The following is a 7,020-nucleotide window of genomic DNA, read 5'->3' as shown; positions in this document are numbered from 1 at the left end:
TTAAATGTTAGTACCACGACCTAAGAAGCATTCAATGTTTGTGGATGGAGCTCAAAAGATGAAAGCATGCAAAATACTCCAAGATGGATAATGTTGGCCAAAGGGGATGTTACCAAGTAGTGGCTTCGAATTGTACCCAAACATTTGATTCAAGCTTTTATTCTTCCTTTTTTTTTGGTTTCTTTCTTTGAAATTGTAAAAGAAGGGGAAAAAAATGGGATCATTCTAAGAATATTCAAATTTGAGAAGTCGGGTAAGCTTTAGCTTGCTTTGCTACTCACTGTCGTGAGAACCTTTGCATGTCACTTCAGCCTCAGTAGTTACAATATGATATTGTTAAGCCTTATTAAGCCCTGTATAACCCGGCATGTCCACCTTACAACCTCACAAAGCAAGGTCAGAGGACATGTAACAGCGTTTTACCTGAATTTAGAATAAGCTAAACCCCATAAAGGAGAAACAACTTTTTCTTAACAAATGCTTTTAATGAGAGCACCCAAGCGGTGGTGCACTAAAATCAACCCCTTCTTCTGATGCTTAATGTGGAAAAAAACGAGGTTTCAACAAACAGTCTTACACCACATGTCATATCTGCAGCATTCACACCTAAAATTACAGTAGACTGCAGTCATTCGTCCACAGCATTTCAGAGGTGAGGTTAAGGCCCCCGGCAGTGCCTCTGCAACCTGCAAGGGCAGTCTTAATGAATAGCGAGATACATGATAAATGTGACCATATGGAGGAGCCGGCTGGCCAAGACAGGGGTGCTAGCAAGCTCTGTTAAACAGCCCCGCACACAAACACATTCCCATACCTCGCTCTCATTTCACTCCTCTACTAAAAAAAGACGAGTCATCAAACTCTGCATAGCTCAAAGCAGCAGCAGGTAGGGGTTAATGACCTCCGGGTCCTTTAGATGGAGTGTCGTGGCCAAGTGTGAAGTCATAACTGCACTTCTTGTAAAACAGGAAAAAAAAAAAAAAAGCTTCACAGAAAGTTAAACAAGGATTCACAGCGATTATGGAAGAGCCAGACTTTCATCCAACAGCATTGACTTTGTAATTTCAATTATTGCATGTGCCTCAGTCATAAATTGAAAACTCTACCGAATTTACATTTGTCCCTATGGTGCACTCTGTGTGTGTGCGTGTGTGTGTGTGTGAAGCTTCGCTGAATTAAAGCAGATGAAGCCATATGCTGTCTGTCATTTTCTTCTCTCCCCTTCTCTGCTGTATAAAATACTCCTTTCTTATTATTATTCACCACACATACACCACATACTTACACTCTGTAGCTACACAAACACTCACACACACACACGCGAATACACAGCATCACTAACTAGCGAACAGTCACACCCACATAAACTTTATGCGCATTTACACACATGTATTCACAGACTAAAACACACAGTGAACAGGCCATTGTTCTTTTTTTTCCGGAGCAGATGCCATCTTTCTCTAATTGGCTCTGCAAAAACAAAGGAAAGGCTTGGATGCCCCACTGCATGTCTGCTGTTTCAGTCTACAGGGATGCCCTCTGCTATACCGACACGCAAAAAGGGTCCTTGGATACAGCTGACCTATGTGCTGTATAAAAGAGGCCAATTCCTGATTACATGGCAGAGTTTCAGGGTCTGTAATGAATCAGTAAGCGGCAAGTAAGCTTCAGTTCAGTACAGTTTGGAAGCACAATATGAAAATACCCCGTGGGCTATACCAAGAAACACTCTGAGCAGTGGAGGTCTCCTGAACTCTACATGCATTTAATGTTTGGAGGCTAAGCATCTCACACGAGGAATGATGTTTTGTCAAGCCATTTTCGCATGAAGCGTTCGAGATTCAGCCCCTCCGACTTAAAAATAATTCCGTGCAGCGTCACACGCGGCGGACGGGCAATAAGCCTTCACCGGCTGCGATCCACAGCTGTCAAACTTCCCCAGTGCTTCGAAACAGAGAAATACTGAGGTCAAGTCTACTGTAGGTGGAATTTGTGTTGGTGCAGTTTAGTTCAGCAGTGCGAAACAACTCTGAGACAGCAGTGTGATGTATGATCATACCACTGGCATCATTGATCTTAACTCTTAACTGCAGTAGTGCAGTGGTACCTGATGGGGTGTTATATTGCAGAGAAAGGGACCATGGAGGGTATATAGCGACCTCACTGTTCACACCGGTCTGACTGGTGATTAATTACAGATGAGCAAGTTCTACTTTGCTGAGAGACAAAGGTGAGTATATTCGGTGTATCTGTGCGTATTCAGAGTTTTAAGGTTTTACAAACTGGGAAGGAAAACTGGCTTCGAGCCCAACTTTCAGCCCCATTACCTCAAAAGAGAGAGTCTCATATGCCTCTGAATGTCTCACCGTCGTCCGTTATTGTTACTTGAATGTCTCATGCAGAGGCACTGAGGACAGAGTGAAACGACAAGAAACAGCATCCTCTCCTGGAAGAAAATCACCATAACAGGCAACTGCTGACAGTTTAATCTTCTCCGTTGCATCGGTTCGAATTCACTGGCAGCAGATGTTTGTGTCAAAAACGAACACGGGATCAACCAACCAAAACAGTAATCATAGAAGAAGAAAAGAAAAAAAAAAAGATACCACTCTGTGTTGTAAATATATGGCCGCTGCATCCACAACAGCTAATTAATGCTCAAGTTTTCCTGGCTCCGTCTTTTCCAAACCGACTTCTAATTACACGGGCTGAATGAAAAATTAATAATTCATGCAACAGTTTAGCACCGAAACATGACAATCAGCAGTCAACGTGCAACTTCAGTCGTCATTAACTCAGCATTTACTGATTGCTTTACGACCACTGTTTCTGACACTCACCCTGATTATGTGCTGCTGGTTGTTTGTGCGACTGCCGTGACTTTGTGTCTCCACATTACATGCCCAAACAATTCAGAAAATCAAATCCTTTCCCCTCTTTAAATAAATACAAACGGGAATCTATCTCCATTGCTTTGACTGGTTGCTAATTTAGATTCAAGCTGCCTTTCCCTTCCACTGACTACTACACTTACAGCTTAATGCAAAACTAATTAGATTTTTCAAGTGACCATTATTTCTGTAATATGTTGTCATTGAGATCACACTTGCAAACATATCCCGAGTGCTCCAAACAAGCACCTAATTTAGTCACTGAACTAGCACATGCATAATAATAGATTTATTTGCATATATTAAGTCAGTCTGTTTAGTATGTTAATGCTTGGTAAGCTCTGGTTTCAATCGTTCCTCTGACATTCTAATTGGAAGTTTGTTAATTGGTTACGATGATACTCTGACACATGTTAATCAACTGGCAGGTCTTATTTGTTCATTTCAGAACCAAACGGTCCACAGAAGCCTACTTTCTGATTTAACACCAGCCGACTCACGGTGACATAATATTGATTTCATTGATGGTTTAACCTGAATCTAAAATTCTTTATTATTTTTAAGTCGCCGGTCACATTTCATTCCCAGTTAAATTAATGGTGCAGTTCGTGCATGTAGTTGTCAAACTGGCGCTTGCGATAGTACCGCAGCGCTGTCAAACTGGGCAAAGTTGGAGGGCAGCATAGAAGTGGCCCTCAATGTTTCAGGAGATTAAAGAAGATAAATGTGAATGACACTGTAGTGTATTTTCTTAAAACAAATTTAAAGAACATACAGCAGCCGTAATCAACTTTAAGGTTTACTGAGGTAAAGTTACAGTAAAAACAGTTAACTGATTAGAAAGAAAAGCCAACACGGGTCTTTCCCACCTTTGTAGTTTATACATCAGTAACAGAATATTTCAATATTACTATATACACAATGAAAACAATAACAAGTTTGTAAAATAATAACAACTTCATAAAAATAAAAAAAAATAAAATCAGCCAATGAGCAAAGACACAGTAGAAAAAAAAATGTATTCAATAAAACTATCTACCAAGAAATATCCCAAAAGCAGCCTATTAACATTACCCAGTGCAGTGAAACCCTTCTTATAAACATACTGGCTTTTTTTCGCTTGTTTGTCTGTCAAGTCAACTGCATTAGACAGCACAGTGGGCTGTGGGGGAAAAATAATAGTCTGCACACTGAAGAGTCTAAAAACAACGTGTAACCAAAGAAAACACCAAGTCACCGGTGGTGTGTGTGAACATCATCATCGTTAAAGATGTGTTATTCTTCCATTCACATCGCTGCCACTGCACAATCTCAGCTGGAAGACTAACAGAAAATAAACAACGTAGATGTCTTTTTTTAGCCAAGTTTAAATGATAATAACCTGTCTTGCATAAAAAAGTACCAATAATACAGCACACAAAGGTAAATGTATGCCCATATTCTGCCTCAGAAAACATACCGTCGACCCATGTTGTCAGTGATAAAACCCAAAATTTAACCAGTAACGTGTCAAAAACAGAAACAGTGAGAACATTCTCCTAAAAAAAACAAAAACTTTTTATAATACTGCTTAATCTGATTGTAAGAAGACACACATGACAGATGGAAACCTTACTCCTATCCTCATGTCACTTGTTGGCCGTTAGTATGCTACTGTTACCTTTCTCAGTCATCTCAGCCTGATGGTCTTGTGTAGCGAACCCACTCAGTTAAGCATCAGTCATGTGTCGCCCCCGGCGTCACCCCGCTCCAGCCTGTGAACTCAGCCTCCTCAGGTCCTCTCTGCTTGCTGCACTCTCAAACCTGAAGCCCTCAATGATCAATGTCTCGCCGTCTTCTTCTGTGCTGGCCTGACACACGCAGAATCTGTCACAGCAGCAACAATACGCTCAATTTGCCTCACCAAATGTTAACGAGGTCATTTGCACGTCCGTCATTTATAACCGACCAGTACAGCGTGCACAGCGGAGTGCATATTGGTTCATGGGTCTATCGGTGATTATGTCTGCAGAGCGCACACTTGTGTGCGTTCGACTGTATGCTTCGGCAGTTAATGGACAAACAGCTGAGCCAATAATTATCTTACTAATGTGGGTGGAAGTCAGGTTGGATACTGCATCTCCATGGCCCACAGCCATAATTTAATGATATATCGCAACAAGCAGAAATAAAACTGATGACGCTGTCCAGGATGTTGTAAATTCACCTACTGACAGAGCAAACAGCTCCTAAATCAGCACAGTGCCTGTCCCTGTAACTCTTGAAGGAATAGGTCGGGAGGATTTAATGCTTAAGCTGATTGTTTCTTGATCATTTTGATGGAAGACCATGTACAAGATGCTGAGAGGCTTAGCAAAGAGTGGACAGTGACTATCAAACTGTAACAAAGTTAAGCACCGATTCTGTCAACTGTAATTTATGTTTATGACAATTCAGTTTACAGATACACAGTGTTTTGCAGCTGAGATTGCAAATGAACCGTGTTGCTATGCAACCAAAGGGAACTTGTGTCAGCTGAACACTTCTGACCTCACTCTCGAGCATATATAATCATATCTGCTCCATCATGTGCCATAAAGCTGCACGGTCAGTAGGTGAAGAAGAAGGATAAACAAGACAAAAACAGATTAAAAACTTAATGGAACACTGTGGTATAGTAAGTTCCCTGAAGGCATTATGATAAAGATTTAACAAGCAAAAACACTTAATGACTGTTAAGAATTAACTCACATCTGCCTCACAGTCATGTGGTTCTGTGAGGTTTGGCCAACAATTTGCCTTCCTGCAAGTGAGCTTACCATTTCACACTGCCGCAGCTTGGAGGGGTTTGTTGTAGTAAACCAGCTGCGCATCTCCTCTATGTCTCTCATTAGCGAACGTGCCTCAGACAACACTGCAATGACAACACAGAAAGCCCATAGCAGCACCCAGCAATGCCATCCACAATGTGCACCCGGCGACAACTCGGACCACTTCAAAACTGTGAATTGCAACGGAAAAGAATAAACACGTCCACACTTGGAGTTGTGGTGAAATGCTACTTGCAAACACTTGTGTAGTTTCGTGCTGAAAAAGTTCACAGCATAAATCACCGTTTGAATTAAACGTCAGTCATGGGGAAGTGATTAAAAACACATTGCTTACGCTGTCGAGCCTTCAAGATGCGGATCTCTGGATCCTCTTCACACGTCATGCTGCTGCTCTTTAATGGAAACCATGAGAGCAAGCGTTCAGAGCATGTCATGCTGTAATGTTATTTGTTTTTATTTAAACTTGGAACTGCCAAAGAAACATTTTTTTTTTGTTTTTAAAGCAAATATAATGAAAAACCCTTTCATGACTGAACCCGTACAGCCACTGAGTACTGGTGAATGGCATCTTTATCAACACCTACATAGTGTCTCGCTTTAACTTTCCCAACACTGATTTATGCACCGATTTGACTATCAGGACCATTAGAAGTGTGTACACTGGATCAAACAGTATCTCCACATGATTTATGTATTCAGAATAAAAAATAATATTTTTATTCAAAAATCACCCAAGTTGAGAGAATTTTGATCATCTAATTTGCCAATGGATGGTCCGTTGGATTAATCATTTCAAATTTTGTCAAAACAACTATAGGCGCTCCGCAGCTAAAATGGAGCGCCTGTAGTTGGTGTCCTGCTGAGAGATCACGGCACCGATCCTCCCGAGCAGGTCATCAAACTGGGTCCTGGTGAGCCTGAAATACCGCTGGAAGCGGCTGTCATCCAGACGCAAATCCTGGAGAAGGCGATGATGTCACTGACCCAAACACGACTCCATTTCAGCTGCGGAGCGCCTGTCCATCTGTCTCCACGTCACTGTCGTCCAGAATCTCAACGCTGATAGGCTGTCTGACGCGAATATTTCACCAAAGTTGGATTTTCTGAACTCGCGCGAATTCGCATCTTTTCACTCGCGCAAAGGTATTCGCCTCATTCGCCTCACCGTGCGTTCACACCGGAATCGTTCACGCAACTTGATTACATACAAAGTCAATGCAAAGACGCGAATAGACGCGGATTCTAGCCGGCGGCGCAAATGAGGCGAATGCCGCCGCGCGAGTGAAAAGATGAGAATTCGCACGAGTTCAGAAAATCCA

Source organism: Odontesthes bonariensis, chromosome 5 (genome assembly GCF_027942865.1).
Source record: "Odontesthes bonariensis isolate fOdoBon6 chromosome 5, fOdoBon6.hap1, whole genome shotgun sequence".
NCBI classification, from domain to species: Eukaryota; Metazoa; Chordata; class Actinopteri; order Atheriniformes; family Atherinopsidae; genus Odontesthes; species Odontesthes bonariensis.
Note: the sequence above shows the minus strand (reverse complement) of the source record.